General features: G+C 36.5%; 1 pseudogene; it reads right to left on the bottom strand.

The window, feature by feature from the left end:
* Positions 1-3,754: 3,754 nt before the first annotated feature.
* LOC110218077 (olfactory receptor 8G50-like) lies at positions 3,755-4,701 on the bottom strand (annotated as a pseudogene).
* Positions 4,702-14,994: the final 10,293 nt, after the last annotated feature.

A 14,994-nucleotide genomic window follows, 5' to 3' on the forward strand; every position in this document is an offset into this window, starting at 1 on the left:
AGCATTTCTTGAGAGCAATGCATTGTTGAATTCAAAATTTTAATTTGCCATTGGTTTCCATTTTATGGGTAAATTCATCCAATTCATATTCTAAACTATAGTTACTTGTATATTTTCCTCCTTTCTATTTTCCTCACTATCCTTCTCACTCAATTCCTATCCCTCTTCACTCCTCTACTTTACTTCTACCTGCTACTTCCCCTCCTATTCCTTAACCTATCTCTCCTAGAATCCCTCCCCTATCCTCTCCCTTTGCCCTACTCCTTTACATTCTTATTTCTTTCCAGATTTAAAAGATTTAAAAGGTCCTTTTACAATAAAATCCTGAAAGTTCTCCATTCATTAACTCTCCCCACACTGTCCAGGAGGTGAAAATTCCTGTGACTGAGGTTGAGGCTGCCTCCCAAACCAGCTGCCCCCAGGGCTCACTGCTTGCAGTTCCAGTGGAGCTAGGCTGGAGGTGTTTACAATTCACTTAGACTGAGCCTTCATCCTATGATTTATCTTCAGATCTTCTCCAGTTGTCACAATAGGACCACTGTTTTGCTCAAACTCTTGTGAACCTTTGCCATTCTACATTGGCCATGAAGTGCTATTTTGTCTTGTTTGTGGAGGAAATCTGGAGAGCTCATAATTTTCTGACCTACTCCACCATCTATCTTCTCAGAATTCTCTTTCTTCTTTCACTTTTACTCACTCTCCAAATATTCAACAAACATTTCAGAAAATGATCCCTTGATAACATGTAGAAATTCTGGCATCTGGAATCAATTTATTTGAGTTGGTATTTGGAAGTCTTTGGGGGTAGTGTCTGATGTATAAACACTCCCCGTGGCTGAAGTAGCCTGAATTCAGAGGTCATGGTAGTTGAGGAATTTGGGCAACTGGGAGGACTGAATGTTCATGAGGAGGAGAAGAAGTGATATAAGAAGTGTGAAAATCAGATGCTAAACTTGTTGGGGAAAAGATACATGGAACTAGAGTTCCATAGTTGACAACAGTAAGGATCTCAAGAAGATAGTGGCTGAGTGACAGGGATAGATTAAATATGTTAAGGTGGCAAGGACAAGTAAAGAGTATACCAACTTCTCTTCTTGATCCTGTGTGTGAGAGGGTATATGAGAAAGCACTTATAGCCTTGATAAGGGTGTACAGAGATATAATTACTGCAGGAGCTTTTACTTACTGTAAATTATTATGTATTACTGTACTAGGTTTCAGTGAACACCAGAAAATGAATAAAATTATGGAAAGAAAGTTTAGGACAAAAGAATAATAGAGAAGAGTTCCAGAATATGTAGTGAAAAAGGTTGAACTGTGATAGCTTATGCCTTGGTAAAAAGTGTGTAGCAACACTTCCTTAGCTGCTGATCCCTCCTGTAAATATATGTATTGATTCTTGGTGTCCAGTTCATGAGTCTTCAGTCCAAGCAGTATATTGGGATGACTTTGTTCATGGAGATGTGCTGTGGTGGAGAGCTATAGTTGTGAAGGTCCCTCGTACACCCTAGGGTATATATCATGGTTTTTTTTTTTCCTAAGCAAGGAAGTATGTAGGCTGAGGGGCAAATTTTACAATCAATAATAAGTGTATGTTTCCTGCACATCAGGAGCTGGACAAGGCCTTGATTTCTTTGTACTAGTGTACATCAGGGTGTTCTTTTCTTTCCCTATGTAGATAGAAGATTGTTAAACAAAATATCAGGGAAAGTGTCTTATAAGATTCTAGCACAGATATAAAAATGGCAAATTATGAAAGTACTATCATAACCACAGCATAGCATTATAACCATAGCATAAAATTATTATAACCATATAACCAAAATAACAATAGCTTGCATTTTATGATGAGAATCAACATTGATACATTATATTTCTCAGCCCTGGAGTTGTTGAAGAGAAGGCCCAATGGTCAATTGTTGGGGATGTTATAAAATGAATTTTTCTGTCAGTGATTTGTTCAGTTGTGCTGTTTATCTAGCTACTGCTCTTGGAGTTCTACAAAACCTGCTGAGATCATTCTTTATGGGTCAATATTCTTTGAGGCTTCATTTACTTGTCCATTTGTTCTCACAGCTCTGTTTCTTACCATATTGTTTTCCTGTGGTCCGTAAGTTACCAACGTGAAAAATAGTGGATCTTGGAGGGGAGGACCCTGTTGACACATAGGGAATAACACTGTGTTAGGAATACATATTACTGTGAAATACATCAGATTGAGCAGATGCATAGGAAACTTGGGTTGGAAAAGCACACAAGTTTCTAAGCTGATTCACATCTCTTCAGTTTCAGAATAACAGATGTCTTTGAATAATTTCATCAGTGAAGCTGTTTTATCCATTGAGCTTGATTCCTTTGATGCTATGTTCTTTTTGCTCCAGTGCTCTCTGCTGGACACCTGTATTGACCTCCTATATACAACTCTTTTATGGTTTTTTCCATTGAGCTGCTTTCTTTTGAGTGTCTCTTTTGCTGCTCTCTGCTTACCATATGATGGACTGCAGCAGCTAGGCAGTCTCTCCCCTATAGGAAGAGGATTCAGTTCTTGTAATCATAGTTCTGGGGTTCTTTATGGATACCCACAGCCAGGCAACCAGCCAAAGTCAGAAAGTTCACAAGCCCCAATATTCTGTTACTTAAATTTCCTTGCTCCTAATTGCCCTTTGGGATCCTTTCATCTGTACACTTGTCTAATTTTTTATTACTTTTTTTTTACTTTTGTAATATCCTTATGTAACTAAGCAGGCGCCATTTACATGATCCTAGGAACTCTTCTTAAGAAAACTGCAAAGAAACTAGTTCAAAGAAGAGAGAGTGAAGAGTTTGCTCTGAGTCCTTCATAATGCTGCTGACTTCTAAGAAAATCAGCTTAAGAGTAAACCTCAAAAAGCTGGGACAAGTTTGGTGGATCTGGTAACTTTTGTTCCTTTCATCAACCTCAAATTACTGTCTTCTTTATACCTTTTTTGCAAATTCTGTGAAATAGGATAGTGTTCATAGGGTCATCAGATTTAGATGTAAAAGATGTAGAGAACATTTAGTTCAACCATGTCATTTTACACATACAGAAACTGAAACTCAAAAAATTGGAGTGATTTGCTAAAGGATGCACAGGAAGTAAATAATGTTGAGATCTATGGTTTTTTTTTTTTTGTTTTCTACTCTACCTGTACTTCATATAACATCCTGGTATCAGCTTGAGTATCAATTGTTTTAGTGCATATATTATGAAACTTTGGCCATCACTTTGACTCTTTTCATGGAGCAATATCCCAGAGCTACCATTGGATAGGTCCTCTTCCCATGGGTGTTGTTTCTATGAGATATATACAGAGTTACAGTTTTAAAACAAAAGTCCTTAAATGCAGGGGCAGCTAGGTGGCACAGTGGATGGAGCATTGGCCCTGGAGTCAGGAGGACTTGAGTTCAGATCTGGCCTCCAACATGTAACACATGCTAGCTATGTGAGCCTTGGCAAATCACTTAACCCGTTGCCTGTGCCCCCCTCCAAAAAAATGCAAGAGCTCTTTTTCGTTTATCATTGTGTTATCAGTGACTAGTATAGTGTCTTACATTCAATAAGTATGCAAATAAATGTTTAATAAATTTGATTGAATTGTACACAGGAACCAGGACTTTCTCTCTCTCTCTCTCTCTCTCTCTCTCTCTCTCTCTCTCTCTCTCTCTCTCTCTCTCTCTCTCTCTCTCTCTCTGTCTTCATTTCAGCATGCACTAAACCCATTAACTCATTATTCTAATATTTCTTCTTTCCCTGGAATGTTCTTTCTATAACTTTATTAAAGGCAATTTTGACATCCTTATTTCTCAGACTGTAGATTAGGGGGTTTAGCATGGGCACAATAATAGTGTAAAAGACAGAAGACAGTTTCCCCTGATTCATGGAACTAGATGAAGATGGCTGCAGGTACATGAATGAACCAGAGCCAAAAAAGACACCAACTGCTACAATATGGGAGCTGCAGGTCCTGAAGTCTTTTGATCTGCCTTCAGTGGATTGAATTTTTAAAATGCTAGCAATGATCAAGACATAAGAGCAAATAATGATCAGAGTTGGGCAAAGACATTAAATGAACTGAAGGCCAGATTCAAAGCTTCATTGACATAGGTATTAGAACAAGAGAGCTTCAAGAGTGGAGGAAGATCACAGAAGTAATGATTGATAGCATTCTCCTTACAGAAGAGTACTCTAAGCAAGCAGCCTGTGTGAACTGTGGCCTCAGCGAGGCCCAATGCATACACCCCACTCACCAACCATGAGCACATCTGATAGAACATCATAAGACTATAAAGAAGGGGGTGACATATAGCAACGTAGCGATCATATGCCACCACAGCCAGCATGTGACACTCAGAAATTACAAAAACGACAAAAAAATAGAACTGGGTCATGCACTCAGAGTAGGAAATAGTATTCTTCTCTGACACAAAGTTCACTAGCATTTTGGGAGTGATGACAGTTGATTGACAGAGATCAATGAAGGACAAACTCCAAAGCAAATAGTACATGGGGGTGTGAAGATGAGAACTGAGTCTAATCAGTATGATCATGCCCAGATTCCCAACCACAGCGATGACATAGATGCCAAGGAATAGGAGGAAGAGAGGCAGCTGGAGCTCTGGCTGATCTGTCAGTCCTGTAAGGATAAACTCAGTCACTAGTGAATAATTTGCTGTAGCCATTCTTTTTGAGTGCTGAGTAAGAGAAGACAAGAACCTGTTTATGTGAAAGGGAAAAAAAAGTCCTCATTATTACAAGTCTCAGTTGAGAGCTCAGACAGAACAGTAAAATTATCATTTCTATTTTATCTTTTTTTGGGGTCTCTTTCCCTACAACCCACTTATGGAGCAAAGCTTTAGATACCATGTACCTAAATTTTGACAAAGTATTTGTTGATCAATATTTGATATTAATATCAAAATTCATGGATCATCTTTATCAATATCTTACATACAAACATCGATGTTATGCATATGAAGTTTAAACATGATAAATCTTGGAGCGATCACTAACTTGCAGTTTGATCAACACATTTTCTAAAAGTAACATGACAGGTTAGGACAACAGGCTGAATGTAATATGATGAAATTTAATAAAGATAAATGTAAAATCATTCACAGTACTTAAAACATTAGTTTCAAGACTGCAACAATATAGAGGTATGTTGAAAATCTGTTTGCTTGAAAAAGATCTGTTATTCTTAATAGAGTATAAATTCAGTATGACAGCAATATGTTGTGGCAGTCAAAAAATAATGTAATCTTTGGTTACATGAAGGGAGTCATAGACTCTAGGAAAAAGCAGGTGATAGTTGCACTGTACTCTATCTTGCTCAAACTGTATCTTAGGATTTTTGTCCAGTTCTGCTTTCCATAATTGGGGATGGACCTTGGCAAAGTAGAGAACACACAGAAAAGGGCAATGAAGGTTATGAATGATCTTAAATTCATGCCATAAAATGATAATTTGAATGTCTTGCAAAATTTTAGCTTGGAGAAGGGGAGGACCAATGGAATGTGACAATTGTTTTTATGTGTTTATAAAAGTTGGGTATGTCTAAGGGATTCTACTCATTCAGTTAGTGCCAAGAGCAATGCATGTAAGTTGCAGAGGCAAATGTAAGATGGAATGTATAACAATTGTAAGCAGCCTATGGTAACCTGGGCTGCCTGGTCAGGAATGAGCTTCCCCTCAATGTATGTCTTCAAGTGGAGGCTCGATGACCACCATTGTTGCAATGGGTGTTGGGGGGAGATCATGTGGAATGGTTTAGAACAGATGGAAGGCCCCTTGCAACTCTAAAATTCTGCAATTCTATAATTCTGAGTTGTAGTTACTCATACCTCCAAAGTCTCTATTTTTTTCAGCCACCTGTTTCCAGCCTTCAGGCCCATGCCATTGTCAGAGATGAGTAGAATGGAATGTGGAGATGCCCTTTCTTTGGCAAAGTCCTAAGGTTCCACAAATTTCTATTTAGAAGGAAGAATAATATCAAATTAATCAAATACTCACACTCCTGCACTGGATCTCAGAGTCTCTTTACTCACTTCCTAGCAGGTAAATGTCTTCTGTGAAGGTTATTATGGTCCTGTCATAGAGCCTTCTAATAGTTTTAATGTTCATGGGAATTAGGACACAGAACTTAGTCTCTGAAATGCTCTGGTAATTGATTTGATCTGAAGATGATTATTCTAATTGTGATTTTATCTAGAGTATCCTCTTCAGCCATAGGGAAAGAAACTGTTTATCTGTGTCAGTGAAGTTTTTGATGATGTAACTTGAGGCTTTTATGGCTGTTCATAAGATTCTTGGGAGCTCATTAGTAATTCACAGACAGAGGTTTCCACTGGGACTCATCTCATAAGGGACCACTCTTTTCTCAGAGGAAGCCATTGACATTTTCTTCTTGCTCTCAATTAGTTTCTTTTTATTTTCTCTTCTATTTCATTTTATTTATTGATCTTTTCAGGACATAATCCCAGTGCTTTACCTAGGAATTCTGGCATCTGAGACCAATTTATTTGAGTTGAGGGTTGGGAATCTTCGGCAGTTTCTAAGTAATGAATAATATTTTTTCATGAATGAAGTACTTGAATTCATAGGTCAGAGAAATTGAGGAAGTTCAGTAACTGGCAGGCCTGAGGATTCAAGGGAGGGAGGAGAAGGGGTAGAAAAGAAGTATGAATGTCAGGCACTGAACTTATTGGAGAAGAGATAAAGTGAATTGGAGATCCTTAGTTGTCAGCAGCACAGATCACTATAAAATAGTTGATGAATGAGAGGGATAGTCTGAAAATTGGGAAGTGGCAGGGACAAGCAAACAATACATCAAATTTTCCTGGTCCCGTGTGTTAGAAGGTGCGTGAGAATCCTTGAAAAGGATACCCAAAGAAGTTGTGTCTTCAGGAGAATGCTAGGTTTGGGTGAGCACCGGAAAATAGAAGAATATAACAAGAAAGATTTAGGTTGAAACAGAATTTATTAATAATAGAGAAGAGTTCTAGAGGGATGAGCTATGATAGCTTAGGGCTAGATTAACAGCAGCTGGCAGCACTTCCTTACCTGATCTCCCCTGTAAATATGTTGACTGATCTTTGGTTCTCAGTCTGTCAGTCTTCTGTACATTGGGATGATGCTGTTCTTGCAGGTGAGCCCTGGTAAAGAACCATGGTGTTCAAGGTACTCTGGAAGATGCAGGGTATATATGTAAGGGAGCAAGTAGTCTGGGTAGTAAATTTATCTACAAAAAAAAGAAAGAAAGAAAGAAATGTGTGCCTGCTGCACGTCAGGACGGGACAAGGCTCTGATGTCCTTGTGCTAGAAAAGATCTGGGTGTTCTTGTCTATCCTTGGCTATGTACAAGAAGATTAAACATATAAATCTAAAGGATTATGGATTGTTTCTTACAAGACTCTAGTAGAGACAGGAAAGTTTTGGAAATTATGAAGGCATTGTTATAATTATAACATTAAAATAATGAAAGTTTGCATTTTTGTGATGAGAATCAATAGTGAGACTCACATTGCATTCTCATGCCTGGAGCTGTTCAAGAGGAGGCCAGAAGGGGATTTCTGTTTCAGTGATCTGATAGGCTGTGGTAGCTTTATCCATTTGTTTCTCTCAGAGTTCTGCCCAAAAATCTGGGAAAATTCTTTATGGACTAAGGAACACCAATTAATGATGGGTTAATATCTTTTGAAGCTTCAGGGCCCATTTGTTTTCACAACTCTGCCTCTTAATATACTGTTGTCTTAATATACTCTTCCTAAGTTACCAAATTGAGAAACAATGGAGTCAGGAGGGAAGGACCTCAATCTAACTTTGGCAAACTCTATTAATCTTGGAAATTTTGGTATTGAGATTATAATTCAAAATGATGTCATAAATTATGGATTCTGTGTTGATGAAGTTCTATCTCTGACATTCTTCCAAACCCTCAAGGAGTGACTAACACTAGGACATATCTATCTTTAATTTTATTTCATTTTTTTTCTTCTGCTTTCATTTTCTGAATAAAACAAAAGTTGATCCCATGCTTCTCTGAGAGAAATGAGTGGCTTTAGCGAGAAAGAAGTCATGATGATGCTTCCCAGATGCCATTACTACTTTGTATTGAATCCAACAGACAAAATTAAGGTAGAGTCCCTCATGATTTATTGAGAGCTAATATTGATATTTAATGTCAGCCAAGGAAATGGCAAATTTCTTTCAGAAGTTAATAGTAATTGAAATTTACTTAGTGTTTTAAAGTTTATAAAACATGTTCACTCATTAATTCCTCATACTAGTTGTCTAAGTAGTTTATATTGTTATGCAAATTATACACATCAGAAAATACTGCCTTGGAGAGATTAAATGACTTGCCCACATTTACACCTCTGATAAATACTGAAGGAAGGATTTAAACCTAGGTCTCTCTTAACCCCAGGGCAAACATGATTTCTCTGCCATTTTCCTTTTAGTCCTTTAGTCCATTTGATTGCAAACTGATTGAGGGTAGGAAAAGTCTTTACTCTTGTAGAGAAGGTGCTTAATGAATGTTTATCCATTCATTGATCAATTGTTATTGACTCTTATAACTGTTGTTGATTGTGGACCTGGCCTAACTTTATCCCATGGGTCCTCAATGATTATGGTTCTTTTCCCTTTTCCTTGTGGTGAATGGGTAGGTTCGCATTTTGGAGGCAGGTTAAGGAGTGAGTTACAATTTGATCTTCATGAGCTGTCCTCGGGAATCACCATCTATAAAAAGGAAAATTCTCCAGTTTTTGGGAAGTGTTGAAAAAATTATCAATGAGGGTATTATAAATGAAGCCTCAGGCTTTAAGTCTCTGACTTTTGAATTCTTCTTTTTTTTTGTTTCTTGTTCCTTTTATCTAAACTGTTATCTGATATGTTATCCAAAATATCTTTCAACTCCCATCATATCCCTGAGTCACACACTTAGTCATGTGCAACTCTTTGCGACCCCATTTAATGTTTTCTTGGCAAAGACACTGAAGTGATTTGCCATTTCCTTCTCCAGTTCATTTTACAGATGAAAAAAATGAAGTGAACAGGGTTAAGTGACTTACCTAGGCATTACACAGCTGGTAAGTGTTTGAAGCCACATTTGAACTCAGGTCTTTTTGATTCCATGCTTGTTTTTCTATCCACTGTTCCACATACCTGCCCCATGTGATCCTAGGGACTCAATTTAATAAAAATTCAAAAAAGTAGGGTGATGAGTTTGTTTTCAGTTCCCTATAATTCATTTGATTGCTATGTAAATCAGCTGAAGAGCAAAACTCATAAAATTGTGATGAAGTTGATGGTGATCGTAACCCTTGTCTTACCTTTGGCAATCCAAAATCATTGCATTCCCTATATCTTTGTTTCAAATTCTGTGAAAAAGGATGGTATTCACAGGGTCATCAGATGTAGAAGGGACCTTAGAGAAAATTTATTTTATTTATTTTTACACATTATATATACATATGCATATACCTGTATGTTTATATACATAATAAACTATTTTTATTTTCAAGATTGCTTAGTTCAACCACCTCATTTTCAAGATAGAGAAAATGAAACCCAGAGAGTTAGAATGATTTGCCTACACAGGAAAGAAATCATATTCAAATCCAGGTTCTCTGTCTGTCTAGTTTTCCCACTACCTCTTCTCTTCATAAATGGTCCTGGGATCAGCAGGAATGCCAGCTGCTCTAGCTTGTGTACTATGGAACTTTGACCATCACTTTGACCATCTTTCATGGAGAAAAAGTGCAAAGCTACTATTTGAGAGGAATTCTGTAGTTGCTGTTACTAGGGGATATAGCTGGAGTTGTATCTTTAGAATACAAGGTTTTTGATTCCAGGAACTGTTTTTAATTTGTCTTTGTGTTCCTATTCCTAGTGCTAGCCCAGGGCCTTACATACAGAAATTACATAATGCATGTTTGGTGTATTGAATTGAATTAGACACAACAACTAGAACTTTTGACTCCTTACTGTGTCATTTATTTCCATCGACTATGGTGAGGATTGCATGAAAGTACCCCCCCTTTTTTTTTAAACAGGCTGAAGGCAATAGATACCTAACTGATACCATTTCCAGTCTATATACTATGCACTCATTTGTTCATTCCACTCCTTGCAGTCAGAAAGTATGTAGGTCCTTCAGACCTTTCTTGTCATCTATTATGAGGCAATGCTGTCTGGAAATAGTCAATAAATGCTAGCTGAAGGAATCAATGAAAAGGTTGCACACATGAATTTTCCTTCAAACCACTGCCAATGCTTTACTTGCTGAGAAATGTTTTCTTCTTCCCAGGGATTTAAATTAACCTGCAACTCAGTTTGGTTCTTTTCCCAGCTACTTATTAATCTATAGCTCTGGGTTTCCAACATATAAAGTTTCAAAGTGAACCAGTGATCATGGAAAGGCCAAGAGGAAAGATAATCAAAGGTTAGAAGTGTTTCTTCTGGCCCATTTCTCTCTGTCTCACTCATGTTTATGTAGATGTGCATATATTTATGTTTGTGCATATATATAATATACATATCTATTTACATATATGTGTATGTATATGTATATATATATATAGATAGATAGATAGATATATTTGTGTGAATGTGACTGAGAATATGAGTGTGTATTATGTCTCTATGTATAAGCAAGGGTAAGCCACAGCCTACACTAAAGGGCTCTGAGCCAATTGTTCAATTTTATATGTGAGCATTTACACCTCAGAAACTGGCAAATACTACAAACCAGGGCATGATATATTATTTTGTTGATTGCATAGGCTTGAGAAAATGTTAAAATTACAGTTAAAACTTAAATGTGTGTCTTGCACATAAATATATGAGCTAGTTGTTAATCGTTTGCCAGTACAACACTCCATGTGTGGGCATACCTATATGCCATGGATTATCTAATATTAGAGCAGCATGTCTTCTTACAACTAGAAGTGTAATAGATCTTAGATGACATTTAGTCCAACCTGTCATGTTATAAGTAAATGTACTGAAGCTCAGAAAGAGCAAGTGGTTTTTGCTCATGCTCACACAGGTAGAAAGGATAAAAGCTGGGATGGATTAACAACACCAACACTCCCAACAATGGCTAGGATTTATATAAAACTTTGATATCTTCAAAACATTTCACACGTTATCTTGTCTCATGTCATCTTTATAAGTCATTCAAAATCAATGTAATTATTTTCCCTATTTTTTTTTTTGATAAAAAGTTGAGTCAGACTAAGGTTGAGTGACTTGACTTGGGTCACAGAGATAGTAAGTGGAACAGCTGGTACGTAATAATAATTAGCGATAGTACTCATAGTGACAAGCATTTATATAGCATTTAAAATCTGCAGAGCATTTCATATATGTTATCTTGTTTCACCTAGTCTTCAAAACAAGTGTTGAGATAGGCAGTATTTTCCCTGTTTCGCAGATGAGAGAACTGAGGAGACAAGAGTTTACATGGTTTGGTCAGGGTCACAAAGTTAGTAAATGTGTCATATGGATTTAGAACTCAGGCTTCCTGACTCCAAATCTAATATCCATCCAATGCATTACCTAATTGTTTAAAACTAAGGTCTTTTGACTTCAAGTTTATTGTTATTAGTACAGTTAACACTGTACCATATGCTTATATATGCATATGTATGTATGCATGCACATATGGATTTATGTTGTGCCATACAACTTTGTATGTATGTATATATGCATTTATGTTGTGTCATATAACTTTATATATGTATGTATATGTACACGTTTTTCTGTGATTTCTTGATGTATGGAGTTCCCAGTGTGAAAACTCCCCATTTTTAATAAGCAATTTACCTGTAATTCCTCATCTTAGATGGTAGCCTGGAGCAGTAATCATTGAAGTTATGGCCTACAAAAGTCTTTCTGACTCTCAATATACTATATAAATGAGTTCCCTCCATACCCCTAATCCACTCCCCCCCAAAAAACCCCAACGTTTTATCTCGTAAAGTGAATAATTAAAGGTTTTGAGGCTGAAATGATCTCAATGTACTCTCAAACTTTTAATAGGAAAGAAGTATAGATCCTGATGAAGAAACAGGTAAGCAGCAATGACAATACAGGATAAACTAGATAAAATTGCATTTCTATATATAAAAATAAAATTGTAATATGTACATATAATTATAACTATGTGTATTTGTGTATATATTTAATATAGTAGGAGCTTAGGATCTTTCTACCCATACACATAAAACCTAGTTCTATAATATTTTGCATGAATATATTAGTGGCAATGACTTTCACCAAATAATTGATCAATCAATAAGAATTATTTAGCACCAATTTTGTATCAGACACAATGCTAACCAATGGAGATACAAAAATAATGAAGAAGTCTCTTGATCTTACATTCTCTTGAGGGTGACAGTATCCACATACATATAAGATATAGGGATAAGGATTGTACTTGTGATTTTATTGGTGTATATGGAAATCTAAGGTGAAGAGACTTCTTCTACCAGATATGGGTTGGCACCTTTTCTGTAATTCATAGTCTTAGAATTTCTTGGGGACACTGAAAATTTAAGTGATGGTCAGGGTCACAACATGTATCATTCAGAGGCAGGATTTAAGTCCTGGTTTTCCTAGCTTCCAAAAAAGCCTTGGTTTAATATTTACAGTGTGATTTTATCTGCATTATCAGGATCCATAGCACACATCTACCCAAACTGTCCTCTCCAAAATTAACAGTGATTCCTTAGACATCTTAGACTCTTAATTGCCAAATCCAATAGCCTTTTCTCAATCCTCATTCTTTTTTATCTCTCTACTGCCTTTGATACTGTTAGTTGCCATCTTCTCCTTGCTACATTCTTCTCTCTAGGTTTTCAGGACAGTGTTCTCTCCTGTTTTTCCTCCTATAAATCAGATTGCTTCTCCTCGGTCTCCTTTGCTGGATCCTTATCCAGGAAATGTTCATTAACCTTTCCTGTACTCTGTCCTGGGTTCTCTTCTCTTCTCCTTCTATATGTTTCTTTTAACCTGGTAATTTCATCACCTCCTATGGATTTAATTATTCTCGTTATAAAGGTGGTTCTCAAATATACTTATTCTACCCTAATCTCTCTAATGATCTTTAGCTTCACATCCCCAGTTTACTCTCAGACATCTCAAACTGGATGTTCAGTAGATGTCTTAGACTCAACCTGTCTAAAATTGAGCTCATTATCTTTCTGCCTACCTTTTCCTCTGTTCCTTAATACCATTGAGAGCAATGCCATTCTAATCCAGGGGTGGGAAACCTGCAGCCTTGAGGACACATGTAGCCCTCTATATCCTCAAGTGTGGCCCTTTAACTGAATGCAAACCTCACAGAAGAAATCACCTTAATAAAAGGATTTGTTCTGTAAAATATGGACTTAACCAAAAGGCTGCACTGAAGGACTTAGAAGGCCACATGTGGCAGGTTCCCCATCTCTATTTAGTCTGTTAGGCTTATAACCAACATATCATCCTAAACTTCTCACTATCTCTCACTTTCCATATTCAATCTATTGCAAAGGATTATAGATTTCACCTTTACAACATCCCTGTTCTCTAATACTGCCATCAACATGGTGTACACCCACATGTACTCACACACATTATTGTTATAACCTGCTTGGTGGGTTTGCCTGCCTCAGATTTCTCCCCGTTTTAATCCATTGTCCATTCAGCTGCCAAAGTGATTTTCTGAAAACTCAAGTTTGACCATATCACCCCTCTTACCACTCATACTCAATACAGTTGAGTTGTTCCCTATTGTCTTCAGATTTAAATGAAAAAATAATCCTTCTTGTGGCATTCAAAGCCATTTATGACCTAACCCTTCACTCCCCATCTTTCCTTTTTAGGTCTTCTTATACCTTCCACAAGTCACACTCTTTGATCTAGTGACACTAGCATTATTTCTGTTCCTACAATAAAATATTGGATCTCTCAGCTTTAGGCATTTTCTCTGGCTGCCCCCATGTCTTCAATACTCTCCCTCCTCATATCTGCTTCTTGGCATCCTTGGCTTCCTTCAAGTCACAACTCAAATTCCATCCTTCACATGAAACCTTTTCCAACTGTTCTTAATTCTAAATGAAGCACCTAATTCCCACTAGTGTCTTCCTTGTGTAATTATTTTTATTTTTCCTATACATAGCTTATTTATACATATTTGTTGATTATTTTACCTAATCTATTTATTCAATGCCATTCCAATCAAACTCCCCAAAATAGTTTTTATTGACTTAGAAATTATAATAACAAAAGTCATTTGAAAGAACAAAAGGTCAAGAATATCAAAAGAATTAACTGAAAAAAAATGTGAAGGAAGGAGGATTAGCAGTACCAGATTTTAAATAGTATAAAGCAATAGTTTTCAAAACTATCTGGAACTGGCTATGAAATATAAAGTTAGATCAGTAGAACAGAGTTCATGTACAATACACAGTAGCAAATGATTATGATAACCTTATGCTTGACAAATATGAAAAATTAAGCTTTTGGGATAAGATTCATTATTTGCTAAAAATGTTCAGGAAAGGTAGAAAGCAGCCTGGCAGAAACTGGGTATAGATCAATATCTTATACCATTTGCCAAAATAAGGTCAAGTAGATACATGACCTAGATATAAAGGGAGAAGTTAGATTTATAGAGAGAACAATTTATGAATAAGTAAGAGCATTGTGAGATGTAAAATGGATAATTTTGATTACATTAAATTAAAAGGTCTTTGTAAAACAAAACCAATGTAGCCAAGAATAGAGGGAAAGCAGAAAATTGGGAAATTTTTTTGTAGTTTCTTAGATAAAGTTCTCATATCTCAAATAGATAAAGAACCTTGTCAAATTTGTAAGGATATAAGTCATTTCCTAACTGATAACGTTTAAGGGATAAGAATAGTCAGTTTTTTGATGAAGAAATAAAAACTACAAATACTCATGTAAAATGCTCTAAGTCATTA

Source organism: Phascolarctos cinereus, unplaced genomic scaffold (assembly GCF_003287225.1).
Source record: "Phascolarctos cinereus isolate Bilbo 61053 unplaced genomic scaffold, phaCin_HiC Scaffold_726;HRSCAF=1367, whole genome shotgun sequence".
Classification (NCBI taxonomy): Eukaryota; Metazoa; Chordata; class Mammalia; order Diprotodontia; family Phascolarctidae; genus Phascolarctos; species Phascolarctos cinereus.